The following is a 12,838-nucleotide window of genomic DNA, read 5'->3' as shown; positions in this document are numbered from 1 at the left end:
CTCACCATGGTGCCGCAGTGCACAGTTTGGGAAACCGCTGGTGTAGAGTATGTTGAATAGATCAGTGAATTCTACTTTTGTTTTTAAACAGCAGAATGTGAAAAATGTATAAAGGAGTGAAAACCTTTACAAGGAACTGTACCCATGACGGCAAGCTTCCAGCTCAATTGGGATTAATAGCAGGGTTAGCCCTGACTGTTACTGTTCATAAACAGTACTGGATATACTTCCAAAGGATATTACAAAGCAGATCCTGTAGCATATGTTTACTGCTGACACCGTTCTGCTAAATGCAGTAAAGAAGAAACATGGAATAAAGTGTTGGCTAGGGCCAGAGAGAGTAATGAGAAATGCTGGCTGGCTGAGATTTTTGGATTTAGCTCATGCTTTTTTCAGTAGTGGCTGCATTTAACTCTTAACCCCTTACTCACCTGTTTAATATCCACGTTGTTTTAATCATTACCATAATAAATGTAACTGTAGATTAAGCTGCTAAATTAAAATGAATTTGAAGCTGAAAACTTATAGGGGCTCATTTTCAAAACATGTAGACTTACAAAGTTACATAACATATGTCTCTTTGTAATTCTATGTGCTTTGAAAATGAGCCTCTTTAGGCACCTAAATTTGGATGAAAATAGAGCACACATTTAGAAGCCTAACAAGAGCACAGAGCTTAAGTTTCGGAGCTCAGATTATTTTTCAAATATTGGGTCCTAAACACCTAAGGAGGGTCATTATCAAACTGCGTTATTTGCTCTTTAAAGCATGTTAAAGTGTTCTAACACTGGTTTCAATACCCTAATGCAATTCTATCTGTTTCACCCCATGGTAAATAGTAATGAGATGTATAAAGCATGCAAATACATGTAGCTCATATTATCTAATACTACATCACAGCTTGTAGTATTAGATAATATGAGCACACTACAAGTCACATTATAACTGTGCTGCCTCATTTTGATTATTGTAATGTTCTTTTGTGTGGTCTTCCACATTCAATGCTGAGAGCTTTGTGGGTAGCACCGAAACCAGTAGCACGGCTTCTCAAGGGTGTTGGCCAGAAACGTATATTACACTTTAGTTGCAGATGCTGCATTGGTTGCCCATTATGTGGCGTATTGAATTCAAGCTGTTGTTGGTATTTTGGGCACTTCATGAAGACGTACCGTTGGCCTTGGTCAATAGCTTGCAGATATATTGTCCTTCAAGGGCTTTGAGGTCTCAGGATTTGGACCTGTTGGTTGTTCCTTCATTTTGCCAAGTGTGTCTGGAGGAAATTCGTGCATGAGGTTTTGCCATTGTGGTTCCCGCTTGTGAAATTCTCTTCCTTTCGCTTTGTGTCATATCTGTTCTGTCTCTCAGTTTAGGAACAGTTGAAGACTTTGTTGTTCTATAAGACTTTTGACTGATGGTGGGAGGGTTTTTGATTCTATTGGGTTGAGAGTATTGTATGTTTTACATGTTAATTTTATGAGTGTTTTTTTAATACACCGGTTAGATTTTTGGATGGGCAGGTTATAAATGTGTTAAATAAATAAAATATCCTCAACAAAAAGCTGGGGTTATTTTACTGCTTGGGATCATCATGCCACAAAGCTGCAGTCTGTTGTTTCGGAGCCATTTCTTAAATAGCCTGGCATCCCTATAATATAGTTGTGCAGAGCACCCCCCCTAACACTCTCTTGTGGGCTCTCTCCCATTAGTGCCCACCAACTATAACCCCCAACATGAACGGCCCACAAGTGATGAATCCCCTGGAAGTTTCCCCTCTCACAAAGGAAGCCCTCCCCGGCTGTCACATTTTCAAAGCAGGAACTGGGTTGTGAGCCCTTGGGCTACTGCCGAGGAGCGGCAGTGGCAGGCAAAACCACCCCACACCAGAGACTAGACAGAACAGAACTGGAATTCCGGACTGGAGTTGCAGCAGAGGCAAACAGGCAGGACTTAAGCAGAGCAGGTACCCTTAAACTTCACCTGCACTTGGCCACTTTTCACCAGGAGTTGAGCTCCTGGCTGCAGGTGGCCGGCAGGACTTACTGGGCAAGGCAGGACTGAATACCCACTAGGCTGAACCAGGACTGAGGGTCAGAGAGGAAAGGAACATACAGGGACAGCAGGGCAAGGAAGGACTACAAGCTGCAAGCAGCCACTAAAACAGGGAACAAAACACTGATAAACAAGACACAGAACTGAAAGCTGCAGAACAGCCACTAAGGACACAAACAGACAAGGACTAGACACAAAACAGAAAAGTAAACCAAAGGACAAGCCGGGTCTGGGCAGGCAGCAGACAGAAGAGAAAACCAGGATACTAGCCGGGTCAGGGCAGGCAGCAGGCAGTAGAAAAAAAACAGGAAACAAGCTGGGTCTGGGCAGACAGCAGAATCAGGCAAGAAACTAAAACAAGAAACTAGACTAGGCAGAAGTGCACAGATCACCAACATACCAGGGACCTTAGACGATGCAAAGGCGAAGCAGAAAGGTTTCAAAATGGCTAATAAGCCCAGCAGCAGTGAGACTTAGCTGCAGCAATCACCAGGCAACTAAGGGTGCTGTGAAGGTTCAAACAAATCAAGCAGGTCTGGCAGTCTGGAAGATCCGGACCGGACTGGGCTGAAATCTGGAACGGGTGACAGCACACAGACAATCTAATGCAGCCAGCACACAGAGACAGAGACAGAACTAACTCACAAAGAACAGACAGAAGCCAGCTCAGAAGCTGACCACAGGAAATAAGGTGAATCTGAGAAGAGTCACGGCCACAGACGTGACACCGGCCTTGAACTCTCAAAGGCCCCCTTAACCTACCTTTGTAAAATCCAATTGCACATGTAAATTTATTCCCTTACTATATCTTCCAGTTGGTACATGAGTATTTTCCTCCCAGCTGATACTCAAATTAATAAACTTATCCAATTGGAACTCAATGCTTCCAAGCTTTGACAGATCTCCAAAAGATTAATTTTTGGTCACTTGTATGCATTCTGTAAATTTCCATCCCACTTTTTTTAGTATCCATGATGCAAAAGAAAGAACCAGAAGTAGAAACTACCACGCAATGAATCACAAAGAGAAAAAAGTAGGGGTTGACCAAATTCTTCCATACATAAATGAAAATTTATTGTAAATGCACCACATATATAGAGACCTTAGGTGTGACTGTGTTTTGGTAGTTGGAAGCTGCCTGCCTCAGGGGTCATACAATCTGTTCAATGTTATCAGAAGGTTCAAATTGAAACAATGGTGCACAGAAAAAAATCAGTATCAGCTCACTCAGGTCCCCTTTTTATGAAGCTATGGCAAAAGGGGGCCTGCGCTGGCATTGGTGAGTGTTTTTGACGCACACCGAGGCCTCCTTTTACCATAGCGTGTAAAAGGCAGGTCTTTGTTTTTCTTCAGGAAATGGCTGTACAGAAATGGGAAGGAGCAGTATATGATGAGGCTTGAGAAGGTAATATATACTGAGCAGGAGAGATACTCCAGGTGAAAGTGTCTGATGATTGCAAGGTAGCAGGGCCGTGTAAGAAAGCAGAGGTCAGAGTCAGAGAGATGCTGGAGTGCATAAATAACCACAACAACAAAAAAAAACAATATATAATAATACTGTACAATTTGCTGATAAGAGTTATATGGAATCTTGTGTTCAGTTCTAGAGTGCATTTCTCAGAAAGGAAACAGATAAGCTACAAGTGGTGTAGAGAAAGGCAAACAAAATGACGTGAGGGGTCTGCATCAAAATCCATGTGACTGACTCATAAAAGAGAAGAGTGAGACAAAACTGAGAAATGTAAAACGCCTGCTGTGAAACTATAGTTCATGACATGGAGCTTCAAAGAAGTAACATCGGAAACAATGGCAGGAAATATGTTTACATGGAAAGGTTTTCCAATCTTATAGGCAGACAAAATTTATGAGAAAAACATCTGTATCTAGTCAAATCTATCACAACGATGCTCTCTCAAAAGAACAGCTTCACCTCTGACCTAAGTAGTGCGGCTCACCAATATGTATCTTTCTTAATTGGCAAGACTTACGTCCTCACATCATAATCAGTCATTATGGTGATTATTTTTCATCTTTTTTCTTTTTCATTATTTTTATTAAATTATACATATTATACAACTCATAGAGCAATAATACAGGAAACTGGAAACACCTCATAACAAAATATTCAAAGTTATCCATAAATGAAATATCTTCACCACTTTCGTCCACTATAGATTAGGTGAATTAGATCCAAGAAAGGAAAAAGATTACTTAGCATTATATCTAAGAAACAATTTTAAATCAATGCTACCCAGGTAGCCTACTCCAAGCTATCTTACAGTGTACATCTGAGTCTAAACAATAACATTAAACTCTTCTTTAGACAGCAAAAAATCTTCTAACTGCTTGGGATCAAAGAATTGAAATTGTTTAGACTGAAATAATATATGGCATATACAAGGAAATTTAAGTGCAAATTTTGCACCTAATGCCAAAGTCTTTGTGCGCAAAACCAAAAAGGCTTTACGCCTTTTCTGTATTTCTTTAGACAAATCTGGATAAATTCTTATTTTAGACCCCAATAATAGAGAGTCCAAATGATGAAAAGAAAGTCTCAGTACTGCATCTCGATCCATCTTCAGGGCAAAGGAAACCACCACAGTAGTTCTCTGAGTAATTACCTCTAATGAGGATTCCAAAGAAAGATGTGAGGTTCACAGCATCTCCTACTAGGGTTTGAGAAATTCCAGGCAAAGTTTTTACGTTAGTTTGTAAGTACTGTGCCAGAGTTATAGGAGGCAGTGAATCCCCAGCCATTCCTAGTATTTCAACCAAATATTTTGTAACCATCTCTATAGGTGTAATTAAAGGTAATCTAGGAAAATTCGTCAGCCTCAAATTAAGCCTCCTAGATTGATTTTCTAAATATTCTAAACGACGAAAGTTAAAATTTCTTTCTTTAATTGAGACTTGTCCCACGGATTCTAATTTTTGAATTTTCTCATCTAAAAGTTTCAATTCAGAGGATTGTTGAGCAGTTACCTGTGCCTGGATAATGGCTGCTTCAGATAATACCTTAATTTCACTAATGTTTTTAGTTATCAATACTTGTAAAGAAGATTGAATGTTAAATGTCAGGTCCCAGAATGACTCCATTGTCACTACGGCTGGTTTTGCTATAGTACCCGAAGAAAAAACAGGAAGGGGAGCATCAATCGACTGTTTCAAAGTACTCACTATCTGTGATGGCAATGTTTGTATTGCTAGTTGTTCGTCCTGCCTGGTGCTCCCAGCCGTTTCTCCCAACGTGGGCAGGTTCCCTCCCTGCCCTCCCAGGTCTCCTACATTTGGAGCCTGAGCTGCCGGACTTGACTCCACGCTGCCCCTTCCTGACTGAGGGGGAGTCACACATTGGACGGGGCTCAAGGAGACCCCATCAACACTGCTGGCCAACGCTGACACGCCGGCCCTGACAGTGGGAGAAGAAGCTTGCCTGGGTCCAGGCACTAACCTGAACTGATCCAAGGTCATCTAGTGGTGGAGTTGGGTCCCGGTGGAGGTTGAGGGTTCTCCCACACCTTCCCTCTCCTTTTCCCCATTGTCTACGGGGATCCGGAGCCTCTGCCAACAGACCTTCGATCAGGTAGCTTGGCGCGTCTGGTGTGATTAAACGCTATGCCGCCATCTTGGATCCTCCTCCATATCCATTATTTTTCATCTTTAACTATTGAATATCTTCCGCTATGTCGGAAGATATTCCCTGGGCAAAAAATGTACATCTAAAAGATGAGTATCTTCTGACATAGCCTATGTGTTTCTATATACAAATAGCTGTCTTAAGGAAAATCCCTGCAACCAGAGACACACAATTATGAGAAAAACAGCTATATCTAGTCAACTCTATCACAGCGATGCTCTTTCAAAAGAACAGCTTCACCTCTGACCTCAGTAGTGCGGCTCACCAACATGTATCTTTCTTAATTGGCAAGACTTATGCCCCCACATCATCATCGGTCATTATGGTGATTAATTTTCATCTCTAACTACTGAATATACTTTCTTTATATAGCAAACTTTAGCCAATATAAATTAGTCTTTCAATTTTTAGAGAGTTCAGAGGTGAAGCTGTTCTTTTGAGACAGCATCACTGTGATAGAGTTCATGGAGAATTCACTAGTGATATGGCTCCCCACAAATTAATATTTCCACTAAGCTACACGGCCACTGGGATCTTCCCCTTCATCCAACACCCCTACCACTGCTGCTGATGTTTCTCCAGAACAACAGCAGCAGCAGCAAACAAAGGTAAAGTGATTGTGGGGGCCGCTCTGTTCATACTTACTGCTGCCGGTCCGCCCCTCTGATATAATTTCCTGTTCCAGGACAGAGACAGCAGTCATGAATATGAACAGAATGGCCATGTGATCACTTTATCTTTATTTTGCCACTACTGCTGCTGCTGTTGGTCTACAGAAACATCAGCAGTGGCAAAAGGGATGTCAGGTGGAAGGGGGTAGATGCTGGATGAAGAGGGGAGGAGAGAGGATGCAAATGTTGGATGTGGGGGGGGAGAGAAGGTACAGAGGTTGGATAGAAGGTGGAGAAAGGGGGCAGACACTGGATGTAGAGGGAGAATTGGGGCAGATGCTGGATGGAAGGGGAGGTGGGCAGATGCTCGATGAGGAAGGAAATAGGAGATAGATGCTGGATGGAAGAGGGAGAGAGGGGGCAGATACTAGATGGAAGGGGCCTGAGAAAGAGGGCAGACATTGGATGGAAGTGGGGAAGGACAGGGAACAAAGAAATAGGACTCTTGCTGATGGAAATGGGAGAGAAAGGAGGCAAATGCTGGATGGGAGGTCCAAATGAAATAAGAGGAAGTGAAATAGGAAAGCCGGAGTGAAGGAAAAAGATGGCAAGCTATAGATAGATACATTTAAAAAAGTTTAAAAAAAGGGGGGGGGGAGAATTGAGGACTGTATAGTAGGAAAGACAGAGGCAGAAAAATAAATTGAAGAAAACTGAAAGGAAAGGGAGGAGAGAAAATGACAAATGGACAGGAAATCCTGGAACAACAGTTAACAAGAAGACGAGGAAAGCAGAAACCAGAGACTGATACCAACACAATTAGAAAAAGTAAATAGCCAGACAACAAAGGTAGAAAAAAATGAATTTTATTTTTACTTTAGGATAAAGTTTGTTTTTATTTATGTAAAACAGTTATAACCAGCACAATCTATAGAGCTCTTGGCAGTTTGTAATAAGCACATTCATAGGGATAAAATGACAAATCATAACAAAAACATAACCATCACATATATACTAAACCAAGGACCCCATGCAAAGAAAGCAAACTAACATTACTCACTAGGGGGTCCATTTACAAAGGTGTACTAGCATTTTTAGCATGTGTGTGTATGCATGCACTAAATGCTAGAGACGCCCATATATTTCTATAGGCATCTTTACTGTTTAGCATGTGCTAATTATTAGCACATGCTAAAAACGCTAGCACACCTTTGTAAAAGACCCCCTAGTTTACCAAAGCAGATATGACTCGTATTTAAAGAGGCTTTCTGGTCACCAAATGCTTTTAAGAATAATAATGTTTTAAGCTCCATCCTAAATTGATCTAAGGCCTTCAAGGACCTTATGTACATAGGCAGCTCATTCCACAATTTTGGCCCCTCAGCTTAAAAAAAATGACCTCTGATATTCATCTAGCTTGATAAACTGAAAAGATGGCACTTCCAAATACATAGCGTGAGATGATCTCAACGTTCTTGTAGGTTGGTATACTCGTAAGGAAGAGGATAGAACAGAAGAAACCATATTATATTGCACTTTGAAAACTAATAATACAGTTTTAAAAGCAATCCTCTGTTTAATAGGGAGCCAATGTAACATTTTTAAAATAGGAATGATATGTGTGTACTGGGAATAATCATAAAGATAATGTGGTAGCTGTGTTAATAAAGGTTAATAAATATAGAAAATGTAAATAAGGTGAAATCTTTATATTGGACTAATTTTAATACCTTTTTAACTAACAGCTGGAGACCAAAACCTCCTTCCTCATGAAAGAACAGAATACCATAACAGCAGAAGAAGGTGGTTTTGGCCTCTGAAAGCTAATTGAAAATGTATTTAGTCCAATAAAATGGTACCATCATATTTCAATTTGTTTGTAGTATGTCAGTTTTGAAATTTCTGCTTTTTCTCTTCCTTTGATGTTGCATTATGGCTTCTTGAATGTTCGGTTTAATATTTGTCTAAATATTTCTATTTTTAGTTTGTGTTTAGTTATTCTGTACTGGATGGGGGTCTGTCTGTGTTCTGAGTATATGAAAGAGACATGGTTTTCTGTTACCATTAACTGTGCAGTTTAGTTCTGTACTAATCTGACTTCTTTAGTTTTCCAATAGGTTTATTGATGTTCTAGTACCTATTGCAGTGTTTGTGGTGCTGTGTTTTCCTAGGTAGGTCCTAGTTGTGTGACTCTTGGAAGTTACTGCTATTATGGTATGGTAGAATTGCTCTGTAGGTCTTGAGTGACATTTATAGTGTTTTGCATTATTTTACATTATACCTGGTACTGGATTTTCGATTTGGATTATAGATCATACCTTTCTCAGTAATAGCTCATGACATGTTAAATTCAGGTACAGTAGGTATTTTCCTGTCCCTGGAGGGCTTATTATTTAAATTTTGTACCTAAGACAATAGAGGTTAAGGGATTTGTCTAAGTTTTCAAGTAGCAATAGTGGCCTCCCTGGTTCTCAGCCTGCAGCTCTTTTAGATACAGCTAATACAGATAACACATATTCCCTTAGATTCTATGATTCTATATAGCCTAACTTAAGTTGCACATGCAAATCCAGTCATATTCTGGATTTGCACGTGCATCTAATTAGTTAACAAACCAATCAGCTCCGATAATTGCCACTTAACATTAATTAAAATTTACACACAGAACTGTCTAAGCGTATTCCATAACATGATGCGTGTAACGTCTAAGTCACATAGTTGAAAAGGGAGTGTGGCCATGCCATGGAATGGGCAGGTCACAGGCATTTCTAAAATCTATGAGCATTGTTATAGAATACACCAGGTCCACGTGTAATTTAGGTGTCAGCATTTACACTAAGTTTTACTTAACATAACTGCCCATGACTAAATTTAGTCGTGCAGATGGGCACTTGGCATATTCTATAAACCGTGCAGAAATTTAGGCTTATTCTATGAAACACGCCTACATTTAGGCATACTTTATAGAATACACCAAGACATACTTAGGTTTGGTGCTGATGTTTTAGGCATGATATACAGTGGGGGAAATAAGTATTTGATCCCTTGCTGATTTTGTAAGTTTGCCCACTGACAAAGACATGAGCAGCCCATAATTGAAGGGTAGGTTATTGGTAACAGTGAGAGATAGCACATCACAAATTAAATCCGGAAAATCACATTGTGGAAAGTATATGAATTTATTTGCATTCTGCAGAGGGAAATAAGTATTTGATCCCCCACCAACCAGTAAGAGATCTGGCCCCTACAGACCAGGTAGATGCTCCAAATCAACTCGTTACCTGCATGACAGACAGCTGTCGGCAATGGTCACCTGTATGAAAGACACCTGTCCACAGACTCAGTGAATCAGTCAGACTCTAACCTCTACAAAATGGCGAAGAGCAAGGAGCTGTCTAAGGATGTCAGGGACAAGATCATACACCTGCACAAGGCTGGAATGGGCTACAAAACTATCAGTAAGACGCTGGGCGAGAAGGAGACAACTGTTGGTGCCATAGTAAGAAAATGGAAGAAGTACAAAATGACTGTCAATCGACAAAGATCTGGGGCTCCACGCAAAATCTCACCTCGTGGGGTATCCTTGATCATGAGGAAGGTTAGAAATCAGCCTACAACTACAAGGGGGGAACTTGTCAATGATCTCAAGGCAGCTGGGACCACTGTCACCACGAAAACCATTGGTAACACATTACGACATAACGGATTGCAATCCTGCAGTGCCCGCAAGGTCCCCCTGCTCCGGAAGGCACATGTGACGGCCCGTCTGAAGTTTGCCAGTGAACACCTGGATGATGCCGAGAGTGATTGGGAGAAGGTGCTGTGGTCAGATGAGACAAAAATTGAGCTCTTTGGCATGAACTCAACTCGCCGTGTTTGGAGGAAGAGAAATGCTGCCTATGACCCAAAGAACACCGTCCCCACTGTCAAGCATGGAGGTGGAAATGTTATGTTTTGGGGGTGTTTCTCTGCTAAGGGCACAGGACTACTTCACCACATCAATGGGAGAATGGATGGGGCCATGTACCGTACAATTCTGAGTGACAACCTCCTTCCCTCCGCCAGGGCCTTAAAAATGGGTCGTGGCTGGGTCTTCCAGCACGACAATGACCCAAAACATACAGCCAAGGCAACAAAGGAGTGGCTCAGGAAGAAGCACATTAGGGTCATGGAGTGGCCTAGCCAGTCACCAGACCTTAATCCCATTGAAAACTTATGGAGGGAGCTGAAGCTGCGAGTTGCCAAGCGACAGCCCAGAACTCTTAATGATTTAGAGATGATCTGCAAAGAGGAGTGGACCAAAATTCCTCCTGACATGTGTGCAAACCTCATCATCAACTACAGAAGATGTCTGACCGCTGTGCTTGCCAACAAGGGTTTTGCCACCAAGTATTAGGTCTTGTTTGCCAGAGGGATTAAATACTTATTTCCCTCTGCAGAATGCAAATAAATTCATATACTTTCCACAATGTGATTTTCCGGATTTAATTTGTGATGTGCTATCTCTCACTGTTACCAATAACCTACCCTTCAATTATGGGCTGCTCATGTCTTTGTCAGTGGGCAAACTTACAAAATCAGCAAGGGATCAAATACTTATTTCCCCCACTGTATAGAATCTATAGGTATTAGTTGTACCTAATCTTTGGTAACTCAACCACTAACTAAGGGGTACTTTTACTCAGGTGTGACAAAAAATGGCCTGTGCTGGTGTAGACGCGTGTATTGGACGTGCACAGGTCCATTTTGCAGCGAACTTACAAAAAAGGCCTCTTTTTTTTGGCTGAAAATGGATGTGCGGCAAAATAAAAATTGTTGCGTGTCCATTTTGGGCCTGAGACCTTACCACCACCCATTGACCTAGCGGTAAGGTCTCGCGCGTTAACTAGGCGGTAATGGTCTATGCGCGTACAATGCTGATTACTGCTCAGTTAGCGCCGCCGGCGGGCTTAGTGGATATGTGTAAAAAATGAAATTACTGCCTGGGCCACATGGTAGCTGGGCGGTAGTTCAAAATTGACACGCTTAGGACGCGCTTACGTGCCTACGCAGCTTAGTAAAAGGACCCCTAAAGGCTAGCTGAGCTGAAGCCTGGTTGCTATTTGGCAACCTACCAAAAACATTGCTGGGTAAATTATTTTATGGTTGCCAGTAACAGGCCCGTGCCAAGGGTCTATGCCGCCCCCCCCGCAGACAAAATGTTGGCGCCCCCCCCCCCCCCCCGCAGAAGAACAGTTGGCGCGCGCGCCCCTCTCCCCCCCCTTCCCCCCGTGGAGATGATCGCTGCGCACCCTGGGGGCCTTTAAATCTTTTACTTGCAGTCGCAGCAGCGTCTGTGAAAACGGAGCGCTGCCGACGTCTCCCTTCCCTGATGTCAGAAGAAGGCGGGACACTGAGGGAACCAAGAGCGCGAAGGGAAGGGAGACGTCGGCAGCGCTCCGTTTTCACAGACGCTGCTGCGACTGCAAGTAAAAGATTTAAAGGCCTCGGTGTCGCGGGGCGAGGGTAAGCACTGCGGCGGCGCCCTCCAGAGGTGGGCGCCCTCCTGCGGTGCTTACCCCACTTACCACATCGGCACGGGCCTGGCCAGTAACCTCAGGATTTCTTTTACAGTGCTGCTGAATATCACTGTTTACATGGCCAACAGAAAGATGATGGACTGGGGAGTTAGGGCTGACTGACAGCCAAGTGTTAAAGTACCTGCATATATTTCCATAAAACTGCAAATACTTTTCTGTTTAATAAATTACATTATTTTGCTATTTATTATTTTGATTTTTTTGGAACATAGTTCCCTGGAATGCATACAGTGTGCATAATACCAACACTAACAGTAGTACTGGGGAAGGCAGCCGATAGACAGTGAATGGGTCCTTCCTCCTGTGTTCAAAAGTGCTGCTACTGCCCCCCCCCCCTTTTTTTTAAGAGTGGTGCTTGTATAGGGGAAGAAGTATTCCCTGTAAGCTGCGCTATATAGCCAGTTGCTGAGTAAAATTCAGAGTAGCTATAAACAAAGTTAAACTACAGGTGAACAAAGAAGGAATGCATGCAGAGCATGGCTCATGGAATTCTTTCCAGCCTCCCTGCAAGTGTTTATGTATGTATGTGTGTGTGTTCTCTGTAAGAAATGTTCACAATGTAATGTAACGGAAAATTTTTGCTCACATCTACTCAGTCCTTAGAGGGAACATTGTTCCAAATTCTGCTTCTCTCCACTTTCCCCGCCCCCCTCCCACGACAACTTTAATATCTTACTTTCCTCCTCCAGGGTGGCGATACTCCAACCAGCACAGCACTAAAAGCATCAGGCCAACAGTCATGGGGCCTTGAACATCTGCACATGCCCATGGCCTGCCAGCTTCTGCCCCATCTGAAACAGGGGGAGAGGGCAGGCAGGCCTTGAGCAAGCACAGATGCTTTTGGTGCTATGCCAGTTGAAGTATCTCCACCCCAGAGGTAAGGCACCAAACACATCACGGGGGCAAGGAGATGTAGAGAAGTGCTGGAGACCATGGGAAGGTTAGAGAAGTGCTGGAGACTA

Source organism: Microcaecilia unicolor, chromosome 3 (genome assembly GCF_901765095.1).
Source record: "Microcaecilia unicolor chromosome 3, aMicUni1.1, whole genome shotgun sequence".
NCBI classification, from domain to species: Eukaryota; Metazoa; Chordata; class Amphibia; order Gymnophiona; family Siphonopidae; genus Microcaecilia; species Microcaecilia unicolor.
Note: the sequence above shows the minus strand (reverse complement) of the source record.